The sequence below is a fragment of the Nycticebus coucang genome, chromosome 9 (assembly GCF_027406575.1).
Source record: "Nycticebus coucang isolate mNycCou1 chromosome 9, mNycCou1.pri, whole genome shotgun sequence".
Classification (NCBI taxonomy): Eukaryota; Metazoa; Chordata; class Mammalia; order Primates; family Lorisidae; genus Nycticebus; species Nycticebus coucang.
Genome location: NC_069788.1, coordinates 124,717,738 through 124,734,632, shown reverse-complemented (window position 1 = coordinate 124,734,632; position 16,895 = coordinate 124,717,738).

Sequence of the window (16,895 nt, the reverse complement as noted above, 5' to 3'; positions counted from 1 at the left end):
TTTTTCCAATTCCATAAGATCTCTTGTGAGATTGTTGATGTGCTCTCTTTCTGTTTTTCGAATGTAGGCATCTAAAGCGATGAATTTTCCTCTCAAAACTGCTTTTGCAGTATCCCACAGGTTTTGGTAGCTTGTGTCTTCATTGTTGTTATGCTCAAGGAAGTTAATGATTTCCTGTTTTCTTTCTTCCTTCACCCATCTGTTATTCAACAGAAGATTGTTTAATTTCCATGCCTTTGGGTGGGGTCGAGCATTTTTGTTAGAGTTGAGTTCCACCTTTAGTGCCTTATGGTCTGAAAAGATACAAGGTAAAATTTCAATTCTTCTGATTCTGTTGATATTTGTTTTGTGTCCCAGGATATGATCAATTTTGGAGAATGTTCCATGGGGTGATGAGAAGAATGTATATTCTTTATCTTTGGGGTGGAGTGTTCTATATGCATCTATCAAGCATAGTTGTTCTAGGGTCTCATTTAAATCTCTTACATCTTTGTTTAATTTCTGTTTAGAGGATCTGTCCAGCTCTGTAAGAGGTGTGTTAAAGTCCCCTGTTATGATGGTATTATCAGATATCATATTGCTCAGACTGAGTAAGGTCTGCTTCAGGAATCTGGGAGCATTTAAATTGGGTGCATAAATATTTAGAATTGAAATGTCTTCTTGTTGTATTTTTCCCTTGACCAATATAAAGTGACCATCTTTGTCTTTTTTGACTTTAGTTGCTTTAAATCCACATGTATCTGAAAATAAGATTGCAACTCCTCTTTTCTTCTGAATTCCGTTTGCCTGAAAAATTGTCTTCCAACCCTTGACTCGGAGCTTTAATTTGTCTTTTGAGGCCAGGTGTGTTTCTTGCAGACAGCAAATGGATGGCTTGTGTTTTTTAATCCAGTCAGCCAATCTATGTCTCTTCAGTGGGGAATTCAAGCCATTAACATTTATTGAGATAATTGATAAGTGTGGTCGTATTCTATTCGTCTTATTTGGTGAGAGTCCATTGCTTAATTTTATCTTTTGCATCAGTGTGGAGGTTAGGTTTTGTCCTTTGATTTCTGAGTTCTTACTTTGCTGCTGATCCATTGTGGTGGTCAGTGTGCAGAACAGGTTGAAGTATTTCCTGTAGAGCTGGTCTTGTTGTGGCGAATTTCCTCAATGTTTGTATTTCCGTAAATGATTTGATTTCTCCGTCAATTCTGAAGCTTAGCTTAGCAGGGTACAGAATTCTGGGCTGAAAATTGTTCTGTTTAAGTAGATTAAAGGTAGATGACCATTGTCTTCTTGCTTGGAAAGTTTCATTAGAGAAGTCTGCGGTCACTCTGATGGATTTGCCCCTGTAGGTCAACTGGCGCTTACTCCTGGCAGCTTGCAGAATCTTTTCTTTTGTCTTGACTTTGGACAGGTTCATCACAATGTGTCTTGGAGAAGGTCGGTTAGAGTTGAGGCGACCTGGGGTCCGATATCCCTCTGAAAGCAGTGTGTCAGACTCTTTGGTGATGTTTGGGAAATTTTCTTTTATAATATTCTCTAGTATGGCTTCCATTCCTCTGGGGCATTCTTCTTCCCCTTCTGGAATTCCTATAACTCGTATGTTGGAACGCTTCATAAAGTCCCATAATTCTGACAGTGAACGTTCTGCTTTCTCTCTTCTTTTCTGCCTCTTTTACTGTCTGAGTTATCTCAAGAACTTTGTCTTCTACCTCTGAAATTCTTTCTTCTGCATGGTCTAACCTGTTGCTGATACTTTCCATTGTATCTTTAAGTTCCCTAATTGACTGTTTCAGTTCCTTCAGGTCTGCTATATCCTTTTTATATTCTTCATATCGTTCATCTCTTATTTGATTCTGTTTTTGGATTTCCTTTTGGTTATTTTCCACTTTATTAGCAATTTCCTTCATTGTTTCCATCATTTCTTTCATTGTTTTCAACATGTGTATTCTAAATTCCCTTTCTGTCATTCCTAACATTTCTATACTGGTGGAATCATCTGCAGTAGCTACCTCATGGTCCCTTGGTGGGGTTGTTCTAGACTGGTTCTTCATGTTGCCTGGAGTTTTCTGCTGATTCTTCCTCATGAGTGATTTCTTTTATCTGTTTCCTTGCCCTAATTTTCCTTTCACTTCCTCTTGCTCTTTAAGTTCTTATGCCTGTGGACTAAGGGTTATAGGACCAGAAGGGTGAGAAGGTTGAAGAGCAAAAAAAGGGGATGAAAGAAAGGAGGACCGAGTGATAAGAAAAAAAGAAAGATAGAGAAAGGAGAGGGGGTGGGTATAAGGAATATTGACAAAAAGAAGAGAGGCACAGAAAGAGGGAGACAGGGCAATATAGGTGTACAGTAGGGTACTTTGACACAACCTTAAAAAAGCCCCACCTTCTGGGGGTGCCCAGTTGCGTGGTTCCCTTGAGGTCAGCAGCTCTTTGCTAACCTGATCAGACACAGTACCCCACCTCCACCAAGTAGAGAGGAAAGACAAAAATGCTATAAATCAAACCAAAAGAAGCAAACAGAAAACTTTACGGGGATAAAATTGGGTGAAAAACCAAATTATATCGGTAGATACACTAGGAAAAATGAAGTTGAAGTTATTAAAAAAGGCAGCAATGGGAAATTATAATTAAACTAGGAAAACTGAGAAAGAAAAAGGGATCTGTGTGGAAAAGATTGAAATTAAAAAAACAAAAGAACATCAGCAACGTCAAAATAAACAAACAAAAAAAAACAACCAAACCAAAAAAAAAAAAGAAGAAAAAAATACACAACCAAAAACAAAGCAGTTTGTATATGTTATTGAATATTGTCTGGGCAACACGTGGTCTTCTGGGGTATGAGATGTTAGTCACAGTTCTCATACGACTGGAGGCTGCTGATTTCTCAAACCCCAGCAGGTAAACACCCTAAATCTCTCTTCAGCCTACTTAAAAGGCACTTTGAACTTGTAAACTTGCTGAGCAGAAGCTTTCCCAGCTTTCTCGCTGGAATCGCTGCTGAAGTGGCTATGCACTTACTCAGTGTGCCAAAACCGATCTCACTCTGCCCCTGAGGGTTAGGGCTGCAAGGCGGCTCAGACCCCACCGTTAGGCTACTTGGTTGCTGGGTTACCAGCTCCCACCCGTTTCTAGCTCTGCGACCCTGAGGGCAGAGCTTGCCGGGGCAGATCACTGACAATGGATCCGTGTGACCCACCACCAAACACTATCAGCTCCGTCTGGCTCAGCGGCTCAGACTGGGGCCCTAGACAACGGCCAAAGTTCTCCGCACTCCCGCTCAGGCCTTCCCCAAGGCAGTTCAACTCAGTGCCAAGTCCAAGGACATCAAAACAGTTCACAGGTAAGGCCTTTCTGGTTTGCAGTCTCGCTGCTACTGAACTTACAGTTGTGGGCGGGTTTAGACGGATTGAACACACGCGACCACTTGCCGGCTTTCCACTGTTTTAGTCCTCCTCTTGGGGTCCAGAAGTCTCTCGCTGACTCCCTGTATCCTCATAGGAGTGATGATAGGCAGTTCCCACCAGCCAGAGCTGCCTGGAGTCCTATCTCCCCAGACTCACGGTGCCCAGATGCAAGGAAGCTGTTACTCGGCTGCCATCTTGCTCCGCCTCTAATTTAATTTAATTCTTAAGAAAATCAGACATTTCATACTTAATAACTGAATATCTATATATATTATATATGGGAAATGAGCACATAAGTCCACCAAAGGCAGATATAAAATGCTCATATCTGCTTCATTTATAAAAGCTTAGATGAAAATAAACCAATTATCTGTTAATAGTAGAATGGATAAATGGTGTATTCATTCCTTGAAATACTCTATAGCAATAGAAGAAAACAAACTAGTGATTTATGCAACAACAGGTGTGATTCTCATCAACATTTTTCTTTAGTGAAAGAAGCCAAATACAAAAGAACAACTCAAAAGATGATGTACCAAATGATTGTATCTGTGTGCAAACCTAGAGGCAAGACTAGTCTACAGTAATTGGAGGCAGGACAGCAGTTAGCTCTGAGCAGGGGTGGCCCTGATCTGGCAGAAGCATGATGAGCCTCCCAGGATTTTGGCAGTGCTATTTGGGTGGCGGGTATTTAGTTTACACAGACGCAAAATCTCACCAAGCTGTGCACTTGGTGTCTGGCACTTTCCTGTATATACACTGCACCACGATGTTTTCAAAATTAGAAAAAGCCACACACTTCAAGGGAGTTCCATGTTTTGTTCATCACAGTGTCACCTCTACCAGCAGAACCTGACATAAAACAGGTGTGGAGTGAGCCATTGGGTAAGCAAAGGCGCCAGGTGGAGCTCGAATTCTAGTGCGTCCACATTCATTCCTATCCATGTTTCGTTTGTAGCTCTTGATTAGCCAGACTATGTGAAAATCAAGGCTCACACAAGTTAAGTTTCTTGGTGAAGATAATACAGCTAGTTAGGCTGGGAGGCTGAAGAGCTCTCACACCATTCGGTGCCCCGAACTCTGCTTCATGAAGAGACAGGTGGGAGAGGTGGGGAGGTGCACGCAGGGGCGAGGAAAGAGATTCTTGGCCTGAGAGCTGTAGAGATAATGGAGGAGGCAGCCAGAAGAGGCAAAGCGTCAGGTTCCAGACTCAGAGCATCTGCGGGTGGCCACAGGCTGTCCTGTGAGTGTTCTCTGACCCCAGGCCAGCAAGTGGCCATAAGCACTGTCCACACACAGTGGGAGAGTCTCTGCCTAGAGCTCAGCATCTCAGTATTCCTCGGAAATCAAGCAGCCTGGCTGTTCGGGGGTAGGCCGCTACTCCAGCCTTGCCAGATGGGAGTGTAGTGCTGATGGTGAAAAAGCAGGCAGATTCCAGAGGAAGTGAGAAAAATTCAGATGCCTGTCTACTGAGATCTCTATCCTGGTCCCTTTACCCAGTCAGTATCTCTTTCTGACACAACTTAAGGGAAACAAAAAGACTCTACAGTTTTCAGGACACAGCCAGGGCTACTGGGGTCTTGGGGTCTTGCAGCAACACCCCATGGGAGAAGGCAGGGCTCTGTGTGGGCCTCAGGGATGCCTGCAGCTGTGGAGGTATCTTCACCTCCTCGGTCTGCTCCGACAGCGTTCCTCAGGGAAGGCCTGGGGTGGAAGGGCCACAGCCTCTGGTTATGTGTTTCCTGCCGCAGAGCCCAGAAGCTGCAATTGGGTAGGAACACAAGCCAGAAGGCATTCTCCTTGGGCCATTTCCCTCCTCCTCCATATTTAATTCTTCACTGGTCCCTGTCAATTAAACCCTCCAAAACGTATTTTTTTTTTGGAGAGACAGAGCCTCAAGCTATTGCCCTGGGTAGAGTGCTGTGTCATCATAGCTCACAACCACCTCGAATTTCTGGGCTCAAGCAATTCTCCTGCCTCCACCTCCCAAAGAATAGCTGGGACTACAGGTGCCCGCCACAACACCCAGCTATGTTTTTAGTTGCAGCCGTCATTGTTGTTTGGCGGGCCGGGGCTGGATTCGAACCCTCCAGCTCAGGTGTATGTGGTTGGCGTCTTAGCCACTTGAGCTACAGGCGCCGAACCTCCAAAATGTATTTTGAACCCTAACTTAACTCTCTATCCAGTTCCTCCACCTGGTCTCGACCATCCTCTTACCTAGATTATTGCAATATTTTCCTAACTTCTCCCTCTCCTTCGCCCCTGCCTTCATGTTCCACTCCAGATCCACACAGCGGTTGATGTGATGCTTTCTCTTGCATTTAGAATAAAACTTTGCTTTGTCCACAGGTCCCAACTGATTTGGGCCTACTTGGGAATTTCAACTTCATCTCATTCTCTCTACCAACACTTGCAGGAGGCTCCAAATATTCTGATGTTTAATTAAAAAAAAAAAATAACAACTTTATAGAGTTAAAATTCGCACATCACACAGTTCACCCATTTAGAGCGCACAACTCAGTGGTTTTCAGTACATTCACAGAGTTAGGCAACTATTACCACAATTTTAGAACATTTTGTCATCACTCTGAAGAAAAAGCCCATCCCCATTAACAATCACTGACCGTGTCCCCATAACCTCTCCAGCCTAGATAGCCACTCAACTTTATGGATTGTCTGGTCTAACTTTCAGCTCTTGAGCTCACCACACTCTTTTAAAGAATGAGTCACCAAGAAAGATTTTGAGTCAGATATTTAGAAAGCAAGTAGAACCTCTGTAAGTTGACCACCCAAGGCACTATAAGAAAATGGTCAGGAACGAGGCCCACTGTACTGACATGGACAGATGGTGCATGTCCAGTCTATGTCAATTAGGTCAACTTAAGGAGGAGGTCAGTGCAGGGAGGTGGTTAGCTATGGAGGGTCTACTGTACTGAAAGCTCCATCACAGCTTTCACTGTTAAGCACTTTCCAACCCAGGCCCTTCTCTTAACATTGCACTTCATAGCATGCCACAGCAGGCTACGATCAAACGAGAACATCTTGGGGACTGCAGCGAAATTCTTCATGTCAGTTTAGAGAGAATAAAAAGACTACCTAACACAGATATCTTCCAAGCCACAGATTAGACCAGAAATGATGCTTAGAATTGACATTGTTCATAAAAATTTTGTATTTATGTGTATATATTTTCATTCAACCTTTTGTATTTTTGGTTTCTGAGACCATAACTACATTAAAATTCCATAAGTAATGACTATTTCCTGGCATAGTGACTCCTAGGCACAGATTCATTAAATTTTAAGTGTATCAGAAAAATGAGATATCACCGGATGCCATTCTTCAACCTGACCTTACATTAGCATCACCTGGGGAGCTTTAAAAAATTGAGTGTGCAGGCCCCACCCTAGACAAATTCAATAAGAATCATCAGGGTGGGCAATTGGGGCATTTATTTCCGTGTTTAGCAGTTCTCCACACCTCAATTTTTTGGATAAGAAACCTGAGCCCCAGGTCTAAGAGCTTTGCTCAAAGTCCCAGGATGGCCAAGTGAGGCAGAGCTGGCCTAAGGCTCAGATCTCTTTAACTCCCATACCACAGATCTTTCTAAATCATGCCTCACACCTCAGCACTTCCACAGCCCTGTTTGATAAGCCCCTAGACACCACTTACAGAAGCAACAAAGGTTTTCCAATAGAGGACAACTTAACAGGTCTGATTTTATTCATATGTTTAATCAATCTTAGATCTTGAACAAATAATTTCCTTATTTTTTTTTTTAGTATTTCAGAAGCTCTAAAATTAATGGAGAATCTTTGTGAAAAGACATGGTAAAGACAGAGACTAGCATCTCCTCTTCCTTGTGTGAACCAAGGGCTCTATCAAGGCCACATGCCATTAGTCCACCTGTAAATACTTGGCATGTTAAGTACCTCAGCTGATGTGTGTGCTTTGATCACATGGTTAAGGTGGTGAGCTGGGCGTGGTGGCTCTTACCTATAATTCCAGCACTCTAGGAGACTGAGGTGGGTAGATCCCTTGAGCTCAGGAGTTCCAGACCAGCCATGTGTGATGTTAGGTACCTATAGATCCAGCTACTCCTGAGGCTGAGGCAGGAGGATCCCTTGAATCTAGGAGGTTGAGGTTGCTGTGAGCTGGGATGCCATAGCACTCTAACGAGGGCAACAAAGTGAGACTCTGTCTCAAAAAAAAAAAAAAAAGTGTGGACTGTGAAGTCATATAGTGGAGCCCACAGGTGTAGAATGTGAACTCATATGGTATCTAAGTGCTCAGAATGTTTCTTTCATAACCTGGAAAATAAGGCTTCTATATCACGAGACTGCGGGGCAGATTAAGCAGGAAATGTGTACAGAGCACTCAGCATGCTCCTGGCTAGGTCATTTTATTTTATTCTAGCAGCCTGTGTCTGCCTCTGTGCTTGAGTCCTGCCAGGAGAGGAGAGTTCTATGAGGGGTGAAGACCAGGAAGTGGCAACCGTGAGCGTCTTGAACTGGAGTCTCTACCGTGGCTCTGGGGGTGCTGAGTCAAGAGGAGCTGTTCTGTACCCCAAGGCCACATGCAAGGCTGAGGCCTGGAGCAGAGCCTCCAGGCTGGCCTGTTCTTCCTCTCATGGCAAATGACATGGATTCCTGTAGGCAGCAGCCCCAGCCAGGCTCCCAGGTCAGTCCCCCCTCTGAGTGCACACTGGCCTCTAGGCCTGCTCTGCTGACCTGGATGTCACACCAGCTCTGGGCAGCCAGCAGCCCTTTCCATTGCCCCCATGGCCTGTTCTCACCTCAGGCTGCTTTCTGCACAGTGTGATGTTATCAGGAGCCCATTCATAATGCTGACATGGCTGCTGCTCTCACATCAGTTTTCAATGAAATCCCCATAAGATTAAAGCAGAGCAGAGAAGGAGCAGAGAATGATAAATGTCCTAAAGCAGAATGAGACACAGAGCAGAGAAGTCAGGTCTCAGTTGCTCTTTTAGACAAAATTTTTATGAAAAAAACATTGGCAAAAGTGCCAAAAACTGCTATGGTTTGAATGTATCTCCCAAAGTTTTTTTTTTTTTTTTTGTAGTTTTTGGCCAGGCTCGAACCCACCACCTTGGGCATATGGGGCCGACGCCCTATTCCCTGAGCCACAGGCAACGCCCTCTCCCAAAGTTTTTAATGTGTTAAAAACTGAATCCCTAATGAAACAGTGTAAGGAGGTGGGGCTTCATAAGAGGTGATTATGTCCTGAGGGCTGTGCCGTGTGAATGCACTAATGCCAGGCAGGATGTTTGGAGTTCTCCTGGACTCTATAGGTGTGAGTTCGGCCCCCATGCTCTTGCTTTCTGGGGTGTTCAAGCCTGTGTCCCTCTGCCAAGGGATGATGTAGCACCGCAGATCCCTGGTTCTTAGACTCCCCAGCCTACAGAACCATAAATGTCTTTTCTTTATAAATTACCCAGTTTGCAGTATTCTGTTAGAGCAACACAAAATGAACAACACACGAAAAGCCTCTGTCTGAGTTTAAAATATTATCAATGGATATTTCTTCTTGGTCATGACAGAGGCAGAAATGCATCCCACTTCCCCATGTGCTCTGTCTGCATCTTCAGCCAGAACAGTGGTTCCCAACCTTCCCGATGCTGCAATGTATTTTCATTGTTAAAAAGGGGTCGCGACCCACAGGTTGAGAACCGCTGAACTAGAACATCTTTCTAAAAGCTGGCTTTACAGTTGTAATGCAGAATTTAATGTAAAGAAATATGCGGAGAGATCAAAATGTGGTTGGACACAGCTTTTAGAATCTTGTTAGGTTAAGACATGAATTCGAGAGATACTTTAGCCTACATTATTCACCTTTCAGAAAGATTCAATTTCCATATAAGCAACGCAGAATATGTGTAAATATTAGTATCTTCTTTGCTCACTTTCCCAACTAGTTGGCTCTGTAACATCCTTTTCCATTGTCCTTAATAGATGGCAGCCTAGTCCCACCCCTATTCTCAACAATTTGCCCAAGTTTGAGTTTCCCAAGAACTGACACCACCTACAGAATGCAAGAGACCTCCAGACACAGCAGAGTTAGCCTCCTCCCAGTTCAACTCATCAGGATGCCTCTCCTCATTATGTGCTTGAACTGTTGAGGAGGGATCTTATTCTAACTTACAATTAAGACTCAGATTTTTTCTTACAAACAAACTTTAATACCATTTAATTTACAAAAAATAATTTGCACGTAACATTTCATAACCACCAAATCTGGAGCAGACGTTTCTAAGGTATTAGCCAGCCCCAAATCTTCACCTCACAGATGAAAAAATCAAGGCGAACAAGAAGACAGTCCTTCCCAGGTCTCAGAGCCAGTTACAAGCAGGGTTAGAAGTCAAACCCAGGACCCTGACTCATGAGTAATTCATTCATAGAGGAAATAATGACTGAACAGTTACTATCTGTATATGCCAAGCTCTGCACAAGATACTGGAATATATAAACAAACCAGAAAGGTACACCCAGAAAGATACAAACTTGAGTGTTATGGAAAAAGGATGCCAGGAGACTGTACTCAGCCTGGGGGTCAGAGGGGGCAGAAATGGCGTTTTACCCAAAATCTGAGAGATGGACATTAGGAGTTAACTAGATGAAGGAGTGTGGCCTGGGAGAGCAGGAGAAAATTCCAGATAGCAGGGACCCTTGGGGCAAAAATCCTGGGTGTTTTCCAGTATACATCCCTACTTCCTGACCACTGAATCAAGAAAATACAGCTTGTTTTCTTTAGTCATCCATTTCTGTCTTTGCTTTGGTTTCCGGGTGCAGCGTCTGGTCTCCCATGCCTGTTGGTGACAAGCATCAGTTAGCACTGGTGCACTTGGGAGGAAGGTAAAGCTGGAGTCTGGGGTGACTTGTTTGTGACTCTAAGGATTATGAAAATAGAGAATTTATTGGAACTCATCCTAAACTCATCAAAGCATTGGTTCTTGGTCTTCTTTTATATTATTCCTAAATTGGAAAAATTCCTCTCATTCCGTACCTCTTGATTTTTACCTAACTCCCATTAAATCAATCCCTCGTTTATATTTCCTATGCTCTTTTTCTGAAATACGAGGAAGAGAACTTTGGAAGCATAGAGATTGTGATGCCATATGGGAAATAAGAGTTTCAGAATTATTAGGGAGACTTAAATATCTTGCTTTCATCTTAAAAGAGAGGAAATATGAAATGCTTTAGATGAGCTCTGCATAAGAAAGAATATATGGGAAGGGTAATTAGGAAAGGGAACACAGGAAAGTAATGCAGTGACATTCTGCGGTTTGAGTCCCTTCCTCTAGATGCAAATGGTATCTGATTGAGCCCCTGTCTCATCTGGTCTTTTAATCTTCTCTTCACAAACCAATGCTCTATGCTTTCTTAACTGTAAATTCTAGAGTGGTTAGGAGTCATAGTAAGACATAAGATGCAGATTATCAAATTTGAACCTGAACTTGATAGATCCATTGGATATGTGGCTCTGGTGCTAATTGCTGGAGTTGTGACAGGTGGACACCTGGGCAGGGGGGAGCGGGGGCAGCGAATGACCAGACAGGTTAGTGGCCAGTGCAGATCTTCCAACGTGCTGAATCTCAGCAGGAACTGGGTTCTTATGGGTGCCAAGTGGTGCAGTTTTAAAAGAAATAAAGTACTCAGTAAGGTTCTTTCTATTTTAATTCTTCCAAATGCATGCAGAAATAAGTACCAAAAGGATTTAGGAGGCAAGCTGCAAAGCTACATGGAATACTGAGCCCACAAGAATATCAGACCACAGTGACACACGGCATACAACAGGCTTTACAGATAGTCTCAAAGATTAGGACTAGCTAAAGGAGTTACCTTCCCATAAGTGCAGAACTGTTAAGCCCTCTGTCCCCGTTGCTGTGACACCACGATCCTCTCCAGTTTCCTCTTCTCTCACTTCTCATATCTGGCAGCAGCACCCACCTGTCCTCCTCACTTCCAGGACAGAAGTCACCCCGCCAAGACAGTCACACACTCTAGACGCAACTGCCACTAATCCCTCACATTCGTTCTCTCAGCTGCTCTCTGTGCTGCAGCCCACTGTCCACCTGAGCCTGACTGATGCTTGCAGATGGCTGAACCGAGCTGGACCAATGTGTCTTCCTGTGCAGAGTTGTATATTACTTTTCTTTTCTTTTGAGATAGTCTCATTCCGTTGCCAAGTCTAGAATGCCATGGCATCACAGCTCATAGCAACACTTGAGAGTGAGCCCAGCTCCTGGGCTCGAGTGATCCTCCTGCCTCAGCCTCCTGAGTAGCTGGGACTACACGCAGCCACCACAATGCCTGGCTAATTTGGCTATTTTCAGTAGATACAGGGGTGTCATTCTTGCTTGGGCTGGTTTTGAATTCCTGAGCTCAAGCAATCTACCCATCGACCTCCCAGAGTGCTAGGATTACAGGCGTGAGCCATGGCTGCCTATCATGTGAGTCTTCATGGGAGGCAGAGCCACTATCTGCTGTAGAAGCCCAGAAGGGCAGCTGACCTGTTTGTTTCCAAGCCTCTCTTGCAGCTAGAGCCCAGATGCCTATCAGAAGCACCAGTCTGCATAGGAAATCTGGGTGTAGTGACACTCAGGGCCAGACAATTGAGAGTAGCCCGCCACAGCAGCAGCAACAGTACCAGTGGGTGTCTTCAGTGTCCCACAGGAGGTTCTCCACACCAGGACAGCTACAGTGACCAGCAGTCAGCAGCTGTGCTACCGGGGTCCCAAATGGACCAGCAAAGTGGGAATAATTTGACCATGGCTCTGGCTACTCCCTTCATTTCTGATTATTTCCTGAAATGTTGGAAATAGCCCATTTGAAAAATTTCTTTTATGTTTAAGACAGCAAGAATCGATTTCTGTTCTGAGAGTCTTCAATGACTTTCCTGTATACAGTTCCTGTATCCTCCCATGCCACCACCACACTCCTTACAGACATCCCCTGTATCACATGATCTCTCTGCTCAAGAAGAGACAATGAACTCCACACGACGTCAAGTCTTCATCTTGATTTTCAGCATCCCGAGTAATCTCACTTCTCTCCATCTAAGAGAAACACATTTTCTCTGCCACTTGTCTAGCCAGTAGCTTTTGAAATTTTTTATGAGATTCACAGAAATACCAGAATTAAAATCCAATATACCTAAACAACTGAAGCAAACCCTTCATTAAAAAAAAATACTTACTCTTAGCATATGTGATAAATTCTGATATATTCTATTTCATTTTTCCCCACTTTAAAAAAATGCTGGTTGATACTCACTAAATTGATTTGTAAAACATAGGTTTAACCTACACTGAGTTTTTTTTTTTTTTTATTAAATCATAACTGTATACATTGATATGACCATGGGGCATCATACACTCGCTTCATAGACCATTTGACACATTTTCATCACAATGGTTAACATAGCCTTCCTGGCATTATCTCAGTTACTGTGCCAAAACATTTACATTCTACATTTACCAAGTTTCCCAAATACCCCTGTAAGATGCACCACAGGTATGATCCCACCAATCCCCCTCCCTCTACCCACCCCTCCCTCCCTCCCCTCCCTTTCCTACTTCCCCCTATAGTTAGGTCGTAACTGGGTTATAGCTTTCATGTGAGAGCCCCAAATTAGTTTCATAGAAGGGCTGAGTACACTGGGTACTTTTTCTTCCATTCTTGAGATACTTTACTAAGAGGAATATGTTCCAGCTCCATCCATGTAAACATGAAAGAGGTAAAGTCTCCATCTTTCTTTAAGGCTGCATAATATTCCATGGTGTACATATACCACAATTTATTAATCCATTCGTGGATCGATGGGCACTTGGGCTTTTTCCATGACTTAGCAATTATGAATTGGGCTGCAATAAACATTCTGGTACAAATATCTTTGTTATGTTGTGATTTTTGGTCTTCTGGGTACATGCCCAAAAGAGGAATTACAGGATTGAATGGCAGATCTATTTTTAGATCTCTGAGTGTTCTCCATATGTCTTTCCAAAAGGAATGTATTAATTTGCATTCCCACCAGCAGTGCAGAAGTGTTCCCTTTTCTCCACATCCATGCCAACATCTCTGGTCTTGAGATTTTGTGATATAGGCTAGTCTCACTGGAGTTAGATGATATCTCAAAGTAGTTTTGATTTGCATTTCTCTGATGATTAAAGATGATGGGCATTTTTTCATATGTCTGAAGGCCGTGCACCTGTCTTCTTCAGAGAAGTTTCTCTTCAAATCCCTTGCCCAGCCTGCGATGGGATCCCTTGTTTTTTTCTTGCTGATGCGTTTGAGTTCTCTGTGGATTCTGGTTATTAAACCTTTGTCAGAGATATACCCTGCAAATATCTTCTCCCATTCTGAGGGCTGTTTTCTTGCTTTGCTTACTGTGTTCTTGGCTGTGCAGAAGCTTTTTAGTTTGATCAAGTCCCAATAGTGTATTTTTGAAGTTGCTTCAATTGCCCAGGGGGTCCTCCTCATAAAATACTCACCCAGACCGATTTCTTCAAGGGTTTTCCCTGCACTCTCCTCTAGTATTTTTATAGTTTCATGTCTTAAGTTTAAATCTTTAATCCAATGAGAGTCTATCTTAGTTAATGGTGAAAGGTGTGGGTCCAATTTCAGTCTTCTGCAGGTTGCCAGCCAGTTCACCCAGCACCATTTGTTAAATAGGGAATCTTTTCCGCACTGAATGTTTTTAATTGGCTTGTCAAAGATGAAACAGCGGTAAGTAGCTGGATTCATCTCTTGGTTCTCTATTCTGTTCCAGACATCTACTTCTCTGTTTTTGTGCCAATACCATGCTGTTTTGATCACTATCGATTTGTAGTAAAGTCTGAGGTCTGGTAGAGTGATTCCTCCTGTTTTGTTTTTATTTCTGAGTAATGTCTTGGCTATTGGAGGTTTTTTCTGATTCCATATAAAACGAAGTATTGTTTTTTCAAGATCTTTAAAATATGACAGTGGAGATTTAATAGGGAGTGCGTTGAAATTATATATTGCTTTGGGTAGTATGGACATTTTAATAATGTTGATTCTTCTCAGCCATGAGCATGGTATGTTTTTCCATTTGGTAACATTTTCAGCTATTTCTTTTCTTAGAGTTTCATAGTTCTCTTTATAGAGATCTTTCACGTCTTTTGTTAGGTAAATTCCCAAATATTTCATCTTCTTTGGCACTACTATGAATGGGATAGAGTCCTTAACTGCTTTTTCAACTTGACTGTTGTTGGTGTATATAAAGGCTACCGATTTATGGATGTTGATTTTGTAACCTGAGACGCTGCTATATTCCTTGATCACTTCTAGGATTTTGTAGTAGAGTCCCTAGTGGTTTCCAGATACACAATCATATCATCTGCGAAGAGCGAAAGTTTGATCTCTTCTGACACTATATGGATACCCTTGATTGCCTTTTCTTCCCTAATTGCAGTGGCTAAAACTTCCATTACAATGTTGAAAAGCAATGGAGACAATGGGCAGCCTTGTCTGGTTCCTGATCTGAGTGGAAATGATTCCAATTTAACTCCATTCAATATGATATTGGCTGTGAGTTTGCTGTAGATGGCCTCTATCAGTTTAAGAAAAATCCCTTCTAGACCAATTTTCTTGAGTGTTCTGATCATGAAGGGATGCTGGATATTATCAAAAGCTTTTTCTGCATCGATTGAGAGAATCATATGGTCTTTGTTTTTTAATTTGTTTATGTGCTGAATTACATTTATAGATTTACGTATATTGAACCAGCCTTGACACCCTGGGATAAAACCAACTTGGTCATGATGTATAATTTGTTTGATGTGTTGATGGATTCTGTTTGTTAGGATCTTGTTGAATATTTTTGCATCTATATTCATTAGTGATATTGGGCTATAATTTTCTTTTCTTGTTGGGTCTTTTCCTGGTTTGGGGATCAGGGTGATGTTTGCTTCATAGAACGTGTTGGGGAGTCTTCCTTCTTTTTCTTCCTTTTGGAACAGGTTGAGTAATATAGGTACTAATTCCTCTTTAAAGGTTTGGTAGAATTCTGACTTGAAACCATCTGGGCCCGGGTTTTTCTTTTTAGGGAGGTTTTGTATAGTTGATGCTATTTCTGAACTTGATATGGGTCTGTTCAACATTTCCACTTGATTCTGGCTAAGTCTTGAAAGGTGGCGTGGTTCCAAGTAGCGGTCAATTTCCTTCAGATTTTCATTTTTATTTCTGAGAATAAAGTTTCTTGTAATATTCATTAAGGAGTTTTTGGATTTCTGAGGAGTCTGTTGTTATTTCGTCTTTGTTGTTTCTGATTGATGATATTAGAGATTTTTCTATTTTTTTTTCTGATTAGGTTGGCCAGAGGATTATCTATTTTATTGACCTTTTCAAAAAACCTGCTTTTTGATTTATTGATTTGTTGTATTATTCTTTTGTTTTCAATTTCATTTAATTCTGCTCTAATTTTGGTTATTTCTATTCTTCTACTGGGTTTGGGGTTGGAATGTTCTTCCTTTTCCAGTTGCTTGAGATGTCCCATTAAGTTGTTAACTTCCTCTCTTTCTGTTCTGTTGAGGAAGGCTTGCATTGCTATAAATTTCCCTCTTAGAACTGCCTCTTGTGGTGTTCCAGGGGTTCCGATAGTTCGTTTCTTCATTGTCATTTTGTTCCAAAAAATTGGCGATTTCTTTCTTAATTTCATCTCTGACCCAGCTATCATTCAGCGTAAGGTTATTTAACTTCCATGTTCTTGTATGAGTATGCAGATTCCTGTTGTTACTCAATTCAAGTTTTATTCCATGATGGTCCAAGAAGATGCAAGGAATAATTTCTATTCCTTTAAATTTACTGAGGTTAGACTTGTGACCTAAAATGTGGTCAATTTTGGAGTAAGTTCCATGGGCTGATGAGAAGTATGTGTATTCAGTTTTTTTGGGATGAAAGGTTATGTAGATGCCTGCTAAATCTAAATATTGGATGGTTAGGTTTAAATCTAAGATTTCTTTGCTCAGCTTCTTGCTGGAGGATCGATCCAACACTGCCAAAGGAGTGTTGAAATCTCCGACAATTATGGAGCTGGAGGAAATCAAGTTACTCATGTCTGTTAGAGTTTCTCTTATAAATTGAGGTGCATTCTGGTTGGGTGCATAGATATTATTAATTGAGATCTCATCATATTGAGTATTACCCTTAACAAATATGAAGTGACCATTCTTGTCCTTCCTTACTTTTGATGGTTTAAAGACTACTGTATCTGCAAATAAAATTGCAACACCTGCTTTTTTCTGATTACCATTTGCCTGAAATATGGATAACCATCCTTTCACCCTGAGTCTGTATTTGTATTTTAAGTTAAGATGTGACTCTTGTATGCAACAAATATCTGGCTTGAGTTTTTGTATCCAGTCAGCTAACCTATGTCTCTTTAGAGGGCAGTTTAAGCCGTTCACATTAATGGAGAGTATTGATAAGTCTGGTGGAATTTTGGGTATCGAGTTTTTCAAAGGTCCAG